This window comes from Octopus bimaculoides, chromosome 4 (assembly GCF_046866305.1).
Source record: "Octopus bimaculoides isolate indiv1 chromosome 4, ASM4686630v1, whole genome shotgun sequence".
Lineage (NCBI taxonomy): Eukaryota > Metazoa > Mollusca > Cephalopoda > Octopoda > Octopodidae > Octopus > Octopus bimaculoides.
The window spans coordinates 34654961-34670111 of record NC_142931.1 but is presented as its reverse complement, the minus strand read 5'-3'; the positions used below and the strand labels follow the sequence as shown (position 1 = coordinate 34670111).

The 15151-nt window shown below is 34.6% G+C and overlaps 1 protein-coding gene and 1 pseudogene across 1 annotated transcript in view; one reads left to right on the top strand and one right to left on the bottom strand.

Annotated features, from left to right (window-relative positions):
* The window catches only part of LOC106875874 (opioid-binding protein/cell adhesion molecule homolog), a 976605-nt gene that overhangs the window by 782930 nt on the left and 178524 nt on the right, over positions 1 to 15151 (top strand). The gene's annotated exons all lie outside the window — the stretch shown is intronic.
* Positions 13819 to 13937, bottom strand: LOC128247743 (5S ribosomal RNA; annotated as a pseudogene).

Genomic DNA, 15151 nt, shown 5'->3' with positions numbered 1-15151 from the left:
TGATGAATTTAGAGGGATGGGGTGACGATAATATATATGCGTCATATATGTTGTTTCCTATTGAGATTTATTTCATTAAGTCAAACAAATTATCTACATTATAGCAACCGAAATTAATTTGCAGAGCTGACTTGTTTTATTGTAGTATTACCCCCAACGAAACGTGCAGAGAATTGACATGGAACCCGACGACTTTACTGTTAGATTTTCGTACTGCTGGCGTCATTGGACCCTTTTACTTATTTACTTTTTTTTTTTTTTTTCATAGTTGCTCATTCACATATGTAAATACATACTTATAAAATTTTACACATACCAATGTTCTTTCACGCAACAAATATTGAAGACATTTAAATACAAATACTCAGATGTAAAACCAGCGCTCATGCACTCACATCCACACACACACACACACATACACACATACACACACACACACACATACATACACACTCACACACACACACACCACGCACACAGAGACACGCGCACGCACGCACATACACGCGCGTACGTATGTACAAAGATGTATGTGAGGATTACGTACATACAGGCGCACGCATAATACACCTGCATGCATACCAGTTTATAGACGTGTGAGTCTATGTGTATACATATACAGTATATATACGCATATATATGTATACATACATACATATGTATGTGCGTGCGTGCGTGTTTGTGTGGGCATGCATGTATGTTTGGATGCATGCATGTATATATGTATGTATATATGTACGTATGCATATTATGTAGTAGCTGTCGAATGAGAGGTATATTTGTGTATCTATGCAATATATCTACATATGTGTGTGTGTGTGTGTGTGTGTGTGTGTGTGTGTGTGTACATATATATACATACGATCTACATATACTGACAAATTTATGAATATAAAATCACGCGTAATATAGATTCGCATATGAGTGTGTATTAGCTTCAGTGTGTATAGATATATGTTGGTATATATATATATATGCATGTGTATTTGATTTAATGCGTACATAGTGTTTGTATGTGTGTGTTAAATAGATAAGACACTAACCATCAAAGAAGAATACTTAACCGAGTTACTGAAGATGAAAAGAAAGGGTCTTAAGCTTTGACATCAGTGAAGGCTTCATTGAATGAGAAAGTTATAATGTTTAAACATTCAGATAGAGAGGAAAGGCAGATACACAGAGATATATATAGACACAATGGGCAATTTAAGTGTGTGTGTGTGTGTGAGTGTGTGCGTGCGTGCGTGTGCACATATATCACATACACATAAAGATATAGGGTACTATATATTAAATGTTATGTACACACACACATACATATCGTATATGTATACGTACACATATACATATCTGTGCGTGTGTATCCTTCACGCTATCTCTCTCTCTCTCTCTCTATATATATATATATATATATATGCATACACACACGCATACGCATATACACATACTGACTCTCACACATATATGCACACTCACACAATCACAGATACACACACACACACACACACACACACACACACATATATTTATATATATATATATATATACATAGATGAATAGATAGATAGATCGATAGATAGATAGATAAATAAATAGATAGATAGATAGATAGATAGATAGATAGATAGATAGATAGATAGATAGATAGATGGATGGATAGATAGATAGCGATTGATCGATTAATTGATTGATTGAATGATTGATTGATTGACTCTTCTGCTGCGTATAAATTTCAGTGAAGACCTAATAACAAGTGAGACATAACCATATATAATGAACAATATGAAAACTATGAAACACCATAATGGCTATTAACGATGGCAGTATTGCGGAAATATTCCTACACATAAAATAAGTTGAAATATATTTCAGTGGTATAAGTTTGTGACAAGTTAAGATCATTGTAAATAAATGGATAGCAGTATGCTGATGAAGATATCACACTTAGATTTTAAACTCGATTATGCGTAATATTGTTTGTGTATGCATCCATCTATTCACTCATACACACATACATACACGCGCATACATACACAAACACACACAGAGTCACACATACATAAATGAGGGGGTGCTGAATAGTTCCTGACTTTAAAGATATCACGAAAGGCCTTGCTGGTGGTCGAATTTTCCGAGCTCTTTTACAGGACTTGGAAAAACTGAAGGATCCTTGCAATAAGTGTGCGAATTGGAGAGGGGAATATGTTGAAAAAAAATCATAACTGATTCTCCTGGACTTTCTTTTACCCAAAGCCAGGAACTTTCCAGCACCCTTTCGTGAATATATATATATATATATATATATATATATATATATATATATATATGTGTGTGTGTGTGTGTGTGTGTATGTATGTATGTATGTATGTATATGTATGTATATATATATATAATATTAGGGATAAAAATCCAAAATTACACGTAAAATCTCAATATATACTAGATACGTTTCGACCAAAGATTGGTTCAGGCCATGTCTAAATTAATAGCACCACCTGATAGGATTATCTAAATCCTTTTTAAGTCCAGTTTTGTTTATGGTCCATTCAAGTAGTAAGTTGTTGTTGAGTGAGTTGTATCCAGGTATGGGTGGCTTATCTGGTATTCCTTGAAGAAATTTGTCCAGACTCCGTTTAAAGGTGATGGGATCTTTTAAACAGGGCAGGGCCTGTTGAGGAAAAGAAATTATGTCGCAGTGTACCTTGAGAGGTTTTCGTATCCATAAGACCCAAAATGGCAGTTAAGGCTATGTAAGAGCTACGGAAGGACCGTAGTTAGACTCCCGGGTCGATAATAGTATGAGAAAGGAGTCTAATGCGGGACAACAAAGTCAAGGCACTGTGAAATTTCTAGGACATTTATAAAGAGAAACTTAGTCTTACAGCTGTTGCAGGGATATAAAGGATATCTCATCACCAGATACGATATGAGTTAAAAAGAGGGAAATAGTAGAGTTCAGTATTAGAGGTTATTTTGAAAAGGGAGAGATACTGGAAGTATGAAGGGAAATAAGAGAAAAAAATAAAAATAAAAATATATGTTGGATGTTACACTATCCATTTATAAAAACAAAATATGAACTCCTATCGGAATTTACATACCATGGACAAGAAGCCTCACTACCCATTCAACACAGCACTTCCCTTGGATAATGGAACTGCAACTGTAACATCTAATATATATCTTTATTTTTTTTTTATTCTCTTATTTCCCTTTATAATTCCTATATCTTTCCCTTTCCAAAATAACTTCTAATATTGAACTCTACTGTTCTCCTCTATTCAACTCTCTCATATCGCCTTTAATGATGGGATATCCATTATATCCCTGAAACAGTTGTAAGACTACCTTTCTCTTTATAAATGTCCTAGAAATTTCACGTGGCCTTGGCTTTGTTGTCTCATTTTATTTAACACACACACACACACACACACACACACACATATATACACAAACAACCATACATGCATACATAAATACATACACACATATTTACACATACTTCCACATATACATGCAGACACACACACATGCACAAATACATACATACATACATACATAAATACATACATACATACATACACACATACACACACACCTTATTTACTAATCTCTTGGTTTGAAGTTCATCTTTGTCCATGTTGGATTACTGACACTTTCACATTCTTTTTTTTCTTTTTTGTAATCGATTATTAGGCAATCTACTACGTGTGTTTATATGTGCTTAAATAAATGCGTGCGTGTATGTGAGTACACAGAGCAATAAGGAAAGAGAGAACAAGTGAGCAAGAAAGAGAGAGAGATAGAGAGAGAGTAAGAGAGAGAGAGAGAGAGAGAGAGTAAGTGAGAGAGAGAGAGAGAGTGAGATAGAGATAGATGCAAAAAAGATTGGTCGATAGATAAGCAGATTAAAGCAACGAACTGTGCACATACATTGAAAAATAACTCAAGAGAAAATGTGCTAAAGGCTAAGTAACAGGTTCCGCATGCAGAAACATTCAGTTTTCAATTTTCCTCTGTCACTCGAAATAGGGACAAAAAATAACAGAGAAAATTTGATTACGTTCTTAGTAGGGAATAACTTACTCGCAGTATGTGATATTTTGCATGGATTCTATCCAATAGAAGCGGGATTACAGGTTCTGCAACATTACGATAGCTTTTTAATCTATGAAACTTAGATGTGATACAAACACAAGTTTCGAAGACTTTCTAGATGTTGATCATAGTGCAAGTCCAGCAGATTTTCTAACTTTTTTTTACACTATCGACTGACTTCATGCAAGATAATTGCTCTGCGGACCGGGAATGATTCGCTTAACAAAACACAATAAAATGCATTATGTATCATTTAACTATTACATACATAATATGTTGTGACTGACTGGTGAGATATTTACCTGCTAACCACATGTTTCTGGGTTCAGTCCCCTGCAAGGCACCTTGGGCAAATGTCTTTCAGTATAGCCTCGGGCGACTAAAGCCTTATAAGTGTGGTTGGTAAACGGAAACTGACTGAAGCCCGGTGTATATATATATTCTTTTATTCTTTTACTTGTTTCAGTCATTTGACTGCGGCCATGCTGGAGCACCGCCTTTAGTCGAGCAAATCGACCCCAGGACGTATTCTTTGTAAGCCTAGTACTTATTCTATCGGTCTCTTTTTCCCGAACCGCTAGGTGACAGGGACATAAACACACCAGCATTGTTTGTCAAGCAATGCTAGGGGGACAAACACAGACACAAACACACACACACACACACACACACACACACACACACACACACACACACACACATATATATATATATATATATATATATATATATATATATATATATATATATATATATATATATATATATATATATATATATACATATATACGACGGTCTTCTTTCAGTTTCCGTCTACCAAATCCACTCACAAGGCTTTGGTCGGCCCGAGGCTATAGTAGAAGACATTTGCCCAAGATGCCACGCAGTGAGACTGAACCCGGAACCATGTGGTTGGTAGGCAAGCTACTTACCACACAGCCACTCCTGAATCCCGGGGTCGATTTGTTCGTATAAAACCCTTCAAGGCGGTGTTCCAGTATCGTTGCAGTCAAACGACTAAAACGGGTAAAAGAATCAAAGAACACACACACACACACAAACATATGATACATATATAATGCCAAAATACGTTGCAAACTGCAATTATCAATAAAATAAAATTTTGAAATTCATGCTTTCTGTGCGGCCCGATACTTGTGCATAGCCCAGTGGTTGGGACATTTGTTATGGTAGACCGACCGCATGCACTTATATATCTTTGAACACACATACAAGCACATGCATGCCTGTATATGTGTTCGTAGATAGCAATGATGTGAGTGTGGTTTTATCATAGTTATTGAACATGCATAACGCAGTGCGTAGAAAAATATATGGTACAATAATATCAAGGATTGAGTGGTTATATAGATAAGAATTCTTTTCAAAGAGTCATTCAATGCCGAGATCTTGCGAACTGCAAAAACTATATTTCTTATGCTTCAAGTGGAGCAGATCGAAATTGTTCAGGCTGTTTATATTCAACCAAAATATAAATTAACAGGATAAAGAAATTGTTCGAAACAGGGTATTTAAAAGAACGAAACGAATTAAATAAGCCATATATAAAGCAAAATAACTAATAACGTTAAATATATGCAGCAGTAAATTTCAATAGTTTAAGCATCCTTTTACAAAATGTGTTATGTGCGTCTATGTGTTTGTGAATAGGTGTGTATGCACAGAGGATACAAAGTTGGGTAGCATGAAGAGATAGAGAGAGGGGGGAGGGATGTAGGTTAAGACTGACAGACAATCAGGCAGACAGACAGGCAGGCATGCAGGCAGACATGCAGGCAGGCAGAGAATGTGAGCGGAGGGAGCTGATAACATACAAAGATTAAATTAAGAAATTAGGCTCAAAGAAATACACCTCGAATGAAACACGTTTATATACGCTTACTCACATTTACTACTCAACGTAGTCAGATATTCCATACATACCACACTACTACTACTACTACTACTACTACTACTACTACTACTACTACTACTACTACTACTACTGCTGCTGCTGCTGCTGCTGCTGCTGCTGCTGCTACTGTTACTGCTGCTGTTGCTGCTGCTGATTGCTGCTTGTGAAAGATTAATGTAAATTTCTTCAACTCTCAACTCAGCATTATGATTGTACGTATAATCATAACGTGTAGCATTTTCGTTACGTTGCTACAAGGCAGTTGGCACAGTAACGGCGCCTTTTGAGTTGAATATGCTACAGTACTGAACGAAGAAGAACTAACACAACTTCAAAAGGCCGAACTAATGTTGGCAAGATAATGGTGTAGCCAAGTTAAACTACTAAGTGTCGGAATGACCTAGCATTAAGGATGTTATTTTTTTTCATTTTCCTCTGATCATTGTTTCGTTGTTTTAATTCTTGATGTTGAAGAGAGTCTGATATTTAGTAAATAGGTAGATGCTCGAGTTGGTTGTTCGGCTCTAATTGCCGGGGCTTTGGTGGGTCTGCTGTTTCGCTCCATTTCAGCTTTAGTCGAGCAGACTATATGATCAAAACCATTCAAATGTGGCCAAAGCCTTTTCCTTGTAAGCAGGGAATTCAGCAACACAACATCGAACATGTCTTTCTTTAAGATTTATATGATGCTATTTGATGGCGATTTGGCTGCTTTTCCTAGCACGTTGTGTGACCATGTCGAGATTCCTGCTTGTAATTCGCCGTGACACAAAATATAAATAGAAATCAATGCAATAGGTACAGCCTACGTCCGTAAGCAGCTAGAAAATGGAATAAAATAAGTGTTTTCTTAGTTTGCACTGTTCTTTTAAATCTCTCATGCAAGTCTGGTATAGAAAGTAAAGAGACAATTCCAAAAGTATTCCATACGATCAAACAGTTCTTCAAATCAGCAGCATCATCAGAAGTTCAAATCTCAGGCGATATTGTTGCTAGTCTCAGGGACTGATAATCAGACGCGTTCTACGCGTGATCATACCATCTTTATTTCTAACCCATTGTACAATGTATTCGCTCTTTACTATTATTAAGGATATTAGCGTGGAGTTTGAGGGTCATTTAGCTACTAATTCAAACACATTGAAAGGACACTTAAAAGGACTGACGTTAGGTTAAACTTGATGAAAATAAAAACAACGAATTGAATCGTGAGCATCCTGTGTTTTCCTAGAAAACATAACATTGCACACTGGAAAAAATACGATGTAATTTAAGGAATATTTAACTAATATTTCTGGCTTGTTCAGAGGTAGGCGATTGATTTACAAAATCGAAAGAGCATCGGATAAAATATCTGAATCATAGAACATTATGAATTCAGATTTTAGCGATACTCACTTTGCCTCTGAGGTTTCCATGGTGGATAAAATACAGCATCAGACAAGAAATGAGTTCGATTTATTATTATTCATTCAAAGCAACCCAAATCTAAAAAGGAATTATATACAGTTACGTCATTAACTAAAAAGATACTTATTTTGTTGGTAAAGAATATATTTGATTATGAAGAATATATATATATATATATATATATATATATATATATATATATATATATATATATATATATATATATATATATATATATATATATGTATGTATGTATGTATGTATGTATTATGTATGTATGTATGTATACATGCGTATGTGTTTGTGTGTGTGTGTGTGTGTGTGTGTTTTAGTATGTGTATCTTGCCTACATTTAATCGAATAGGTTTTCTTTGTTCTCGTAAGAATTAGCGTGCTACATACAATCAAATTTTGCTTGATAGATCTAAAACAAAATAGACTCAATAAAAGGCTGAGCACATATAACAACTGGACAATAAAAAAAGACATTGTAAAGCATTGTATATGTACTAACGATCTTAATAGTTCTTTTATTGTTCGTTCGTTCAAGACGAGTACAGCTTTAAGTAAATATTGATTCTAAATTGGTTTGTTCTTTGTAAAGGTCGATATCGCAATTAGTTGATTGTAATACCCAAGGACACTCTTGGGAGATGTTGCGGATTAAGACAGAAAACACCCAAGGTTAGGTATCGTATTTTGAGTAGTGCTGAGATGCGATCGCGTTCATAATGCAGATATGGCTGTGTATATTACCGGTTTAATGGCTATTCAGAGAAGCTATCTGCATGAAAAATAATCACTAACGTTAGAGTTGTCATACCTGATGCAGAGAAAATTAAAAGGCTGACTAGAACTAACTTTGCATTGAGGAAGACTAATATCATATAGCGACTAAAATTTTCCTTTAAACGGGAAGGAAGAGCTATTTTCATCGTACTTGTGGCTATGGCGAAAGAATGTGTATGGTGGACGCGTCTGAAAGGTCTAGAGACAAAGACTTTCCTCTCTGGGCAATCTCTCATCAACTTCTTCAAGTATCACCTGAAGAGGAAGTTGAGAGTAGAAAGGGAAGTCTTGTCTAGTGAATGCTTCAAAAAAAGATGGGTGAATGTAGCAAGGATGGCACGTGTGAACGACGGAGCCATCTTGAGCATAACCCTATGAACAAGAAAAAAAATAAAACAAAAAGGCAAAAGAGAGTCACTTACTGTTATAGTTTCTTCAATGAGAATATTGACCAAGGTTACCGTGGTCTTTTCCGTGGGCTTTTCCTTCCACGGCTAAACCTAAACTGTCCTCCCCTCTTTTTACACGAGAACATTACTGTGTGATACACGATCCCTATTGATCGGCCTTTCCTTTTCTTTTTTTTTCTTTTTCGATCCCTTTTGATCGAACTGCCCCTTTTTCCCTTCCTACGATCCCTTTTGATCGACACCACCAATTTTTTTTTTTTTTTTTTTTTTTTTTTTTTTTTTTTTTTCCTTCCTTCCCCCTCCCAAAAAGAAAAGCTCTACATTGTATTTGTCCCATCTTCGTTGAGCCCTGTGTGGCTAATAAAAGAAATGTATTTCAGACATATTTTGGTTTTACTGTCTTCATTACAGGAACAGTCATCGACCTACTTGCTGAGTTAGGAATGAGAGAAAACTTCTAAGTTCTATACTTCTAGAATACTGTTTGTAATGGAAGCTCAAATTGGTACGAGAATAGAATACGTATAGACGTCGCCTGCATGAACAATAATATTGAAGTTAGTGTTAACATACTCGGTGTTGGAAGTATTAAAAAGTTAACGAGAAATGAATATGTAATGGAAGGGAAGGAATATTAGCCATCACCTAATTTCAATTATTTTGACAACCACGGGAGATAACTCCAGACATCCTTCTGTCTTTTTACAACCTCATGAGCGAAAAAGACAGTTCTCTACATTTACATAAGTAATGATTAAAGAATTACTAAGTAAACATACAAAGGCTATACACTGGCTGGCGAAGAAAAAGAAAGAAGAAGAAAATTGTTTAGATAATAAATTACACAGCAATGCACTGCGCTCATTTCAATCATGGTCTTTTCAGCTTTGATATCTTTGATATTTATCATTCAGACAGATTAAGTAGAATGATGACTTGAAACTGATGTTGACTCTAACAGCTTAATGTTATTGCCAAAAACTAGCTAATCTGACTTTCTAGTTAGACTGCAAGGAGATGTACATTGATTAGCAAAATTTATTTTTGCCTCTTATTCAGAATGAATGAATAGTGCTTATTACTTGAGCAGAGACACAATTGACCAATTCAAAATAGTGACACATTTTAAAAACAGGTAGTGGGGAGCGCTTCACATAGTAGTAGTAGTAGTAGTAGTAGTAGTAGTAGTAGTAGTAGTAGTAGTAGTAGTAGTGGTAGTAGTAGTAGGAGCAGCAGTAGTAGGTTTTGTTGTTGTTGTTAGTCGTAACCGAGCAGAGTTATGTCACTTCCCTCAGTGCTTTTAGAGATATAGTATTATAATATTTAATGCACCGAGTACTTACGATATAAGATGGTATGGTGTAATACAAGAGGTATCTGGCTGTCATTTCTAACAGATAGAGCGACCGCTTAGAGTTCCCCGTAGTAAATTGCTCGGTGTGTAGTTGGGTACATATTGCTCAATAGTAATTCATCATATTATTAAGAATCATTTCGTTTTACGGCCAATAGAGCAGTCGGTAGAATACGCTAGTTTCGTTTACCTTGCATACGAAAACCATGATACGTCTCTCCATAAACGTCTGCTGAAAACGTTTAAGGGCTTATACCACAATGTACGCATCAGTGACATAGATAGATAGATAGATAGATAGATAGATAGATAGATAGATAGATAGATAGATAGATAGATAGAGAAAGAGAGAATATGACGATGCAAATATGCATACACATCCGTTCACTTATCTTAAGATGACCATCTAGTGAAGTCTCCGAAGTTTATGGAAGTCATCTGAAACAATCGTCGCATAGTTTCATTACCATAGCGAGAATTCTAATTGGAGGCTCTATGAACTTTGCGTTCGTTGGCATTTAATCAAACGACATTCCATTGGTTCCCTTTAACCGGTTGAACAGTAATGGTCTATATATATATATATATATATACATATATATATATATATATAGTTTTAGGGAAAATAACCAATTTTCAAGAACTCATCGATGAAAATCCACTATCACATATAGAAAAATTAATAATTAAAAGCACAATAAATGAGTATAATGTAAAGTAAAGTAAATATCATAAGATAAATATAATAAAAAGATTACACGTGTTTCATAACCAATTTTCAAATAGAAAAGAAATTTAAATCGATTAAAATCAATTGAAATTATCGAAAATAAGTTCTATTCAAAAATATAGCTACTCGTCAGATCGTAAGTAGAACAATAATTAGATATATATCTCAACCAACAATAAGTACCAAATGAATTAATATGAAATACTTATTATATAAAGATAGAAAAATTATTTAAAAAATATCATAATATCAAAATAATAACCATTCAATAATCATCCCTTCATCCATTATAATAACATGTATATTATATACAAAAAACATCTTACATAAATTATCATTGTTTTAAATTATCATTGTTTTAAATACAAGTTGAACGAAGTTTAAGTTTAAAATAATAATGAAGATAAAATTAGTACATATTTAACCGGTGTAATAGTTAAAGCTATACTATTTAAAGCTAAAGACGTTTATTTAATTATGATTAAAGATCAATTGAATAATAGAAAAATACAAGATTATTTATTTCTACAAACGTAATAATAAAAAATATGAATGAAAAAATTATGAATGGAAAAAATTATGAATTTAAAAATTAGGAAAGAAAAAATTATTAAGAATAAAAGGTTAAACTTTATATATATATACAAAGTTTTGATTTAAAAAAAACTTTAACGATATTATAAACTATAAAGATTAATAATTAATCAAATAATATTAATCAAAAATAATCGAAAATATATCAACACTATTCCAATCGAAGTTCTAATATTATGTTGAAATGAAACTATAACTTCTAAATAATATAGTGTTAAATAAGTTATCTATTAAAATAATCTATAAAGAACCAAATGAATAGTATAAAAACAAGAATACATGTTATTTTCAAATATATATATATAGCCGAAACTTCGAAGTCATTGTCAATACTATCCTTGTTAAAAACTAATACTTTTGTACTCTACTAAAGTATGGAGTAATCTTTCAGATTAATGTCAAATTGTTTGGATAATAACTGAACATAAAACTCATGTGTGTGTGTGTGTTTTTGAGTTTGAGTGTGTGTGTACGTGTCTATGAATGCATAGATAACTATATATACATATACATATATATATACACACATATATATATAGGGAGAATTAACAAAATAAACAAAAGACGAAGACAAGGGATGTAGACAACATACAGATGTATTAGTTTAACTCTCGGGAAGTGAAAAAGTATTTAACGTTTCGGGCCTACGCTCTTCCACAGAAAGGAACACAGAAAGAAACAAGGAGAGAAAATAAAGAATGTGTAGTGGCTAGCGATCTATCATGGCGAATCTATCTCTTCCTGCATGTAGGCATATATATATATAGACGATGAGACAGATAGATGATATACACAATATGGCGCCTAGCCGTTGCCATTAGCGGGGTCAGGTGTAACATCGGATGACGGGTGTTGTAAAAATCTTGAACGAAAACCCGTGTACGTGAACATGTTAAATATGATTGCATACAATTATATTTCATCCAAAGCCGCTTAGTGCACCTCTCAATATTTACACATATAAAGGCGGCGAGCTAGCACAAACGTTAACACGCCGGGCGAAATGCTTAGCGGTATTTCGTCTATCTTTACGTTCTGAGTTCAAATTCCGCTGAGGTCGACTTTGCCTTTCATCCATTTGGGATCGATTAAATAAGTACCAGTTACGCACTGGGGTTAATGTAATCGACTTAATCCTTTTGTCTGTCCTTGTTTGTCCCCTCTGTATGTAGCCCCTTGTGTGCAGTAAAGAGATATAAAACCTTAGCACGTCGGGCGTAATGCTTAGCGGTATTTCGTCTTTCTTTATGTTCTGAGTTCAAAGTCCACCGAGGTCGACTTTGCATTTCCTCCTTTCGGTGTCGATAAATTAAGTACCAGTTGCATAATGAAGTCGATCTTACTGACTGGCCACCTCCCCCAAAATATCGGGCCTTGTGCCTAGAGTAGAAAGGAATATTTACACATATAAGCATATGTGAATGTTTCAATGTACATACTTATGCTCACGCACACATACGCATATATGCATATATATATACATATATATATATATGGGGTGGGATATATGCAGCTATGCCTGCTTTATGAAAATTTAGATGTTAAGTAGGCGCGCAAGTATCACTGAGACAATTGAATATGCACCGGTAGTAATAGAAGAATCGTTATTCATATTATAAAAAGAATTATAATTTTGTATCGAAAATTAATTTTAATTTTGGGGTTGTCACCTTTGCGTTTTTGTTTTATTTTTTTTAACCAGACATAATTATTTAGATAGTTAGTGTTTGCAATACTAACAGCGTAATTTTAATTAATATATTTTAATTTTAATTAATTACATATAAATATGTAATTAATTTCTAGTGTGCTAGCGTCCATCTTGTGTGTCTTTGTGTATATATGCGTATACACATTCGCACACATACTCACACACCCAAAGCTCAAACTTTCAATGGAAGCAAAAATGAATTTTGTATCGGTTCTGTTTCTTTTTCGCTTTCTCCACGGCATTCTTATACGTGAAACCTGGGATCCACGTCTATATTCTTTCATCCTTTTATTGTTTTACATGCTTCAATAATTTGACTGTGGCCATGTTGGAACACCACCTTTTAGTCACGCAAATCGACCCGCGGAATTATTTTTTGTAAGCCTAGTACTTATTCTGTCGGTGTCTTATGCCGAACCGCTAAGTTACAAAGACCAAAACATACCAGCACCGGTTGTCAATCGATGATGGTGGACAAACACACGCACAAACATACACACATACATACATATACACACGCACACACACACACACGCACGCACACACACGCACACACGCACACGCGCACACACACACACACACACACACACACACACACACACACACACACATATATATAAATATATATGCGATGGGCCTTCAGCTTCCGTCTACCAAATCCACTCACAAGGCTTTGGTCGACCCGAGGCTATAGTGGAAGACACTTGCACAAGGTGCCAAGCAGTGAGACTGAACCCGGAACCATGTGGTTGGTAAGCAAGCTAATTACCACACAGCCATTCCTGCACCTATATAAGGAATGAAAGACGTTTACAGCAACTAGGTTTCCCAAACGGTCACCCATCTAAGTACTAACTAGACTAGACGTTGCTTAACTTCGGTGATCGTACGAGAACCGATGTTTTCAACCTGATATGGCCGTGCATATATATATATTTATCACAACAATAGTTTCTGCACATCCTGCACTGCTCCATCATGGCTGGGAAGCTATACAATGAATTACAGTTCACCATACAGTGCAGATGCATCGCTTCATGTGATGCAACTTAGTTTCTCGTTACATAAATGATGTTTTGCTCTTAATCTTAACTAGTACTTGCTGGCAGTAATCGTATCTAAAATGTATATGTGTGTGTATGTGTGTGTGTGTCTATGAAATGATGGCAAACACAAGTTTATATTACTTGTTCCCTGCGTACGTTTCACCAATGTGGCTGTCCGGAATCACTGCATTAGTTCTTCTAGGTGTAATTGGACATTTAATCACACCGAATCATCTGATGAATACTTTATTGCAATATAATATCCCAATCAGAAGCTGCTGTTACAAAATGGTGATTAGTTAGGTTTTTCCCATTGTTAAATAAGTGGGAAATGAATTTAACACTTATTAAGAATTTCTGAATATTTAACTAAATATTTTCACTTCGTCTCATCTTTTGTATGGTCACGATTTCTTCTTAGAACTGCATTTAAATTTCCATCAAATCCCACACAATAGTTTTTTTGATATGTAATGATAGACGCAATAGAAAAGTTCCTTCCAATAACACACTGCAGTCTTGAAAACATGAAAAAAGACGCCATTGAAACTTTATACTATTATACGCCTAAGAAAGATCAGATGGTCACAGTTATTGAACATTGATAACTCGGTTAAGAATAACTTGATATCAAAGAATTAACACTAGCACTGCGACACAACAATCAGTAGAATCATTTGAAATTTATATCTGTGAACTGGCAGCCATATACCTTGCAAACGGCTGTTTCGCTTCAACTAAAGAAAGACGACTTCGCAGCTTTACTTTGACAAATTCATTTCATCTGTAAAGGGTGTTAGGCCCTTTAAAGATTTCCACTATCCTACATTTATGAATTTGAGGTCTTAAGCCAATGTAAGATGTCGTGATTGCCGTTGTCGTGATTGTTGTTGAGTAGCAAAATTAATACTATATTAATTACAAGTAAATACAATTTTAGATATTAAAAACTAATAAAATATCATATTCTTTTTTTTTTTTAATAAGAAACAAACAACAAAGAAAACCATTTAAGATATTTTTGTATAATTCTAATCAATCAAAATGCTGATGCAATATCGATTTCAAAGGAAAAACAATAATAATAATAATGG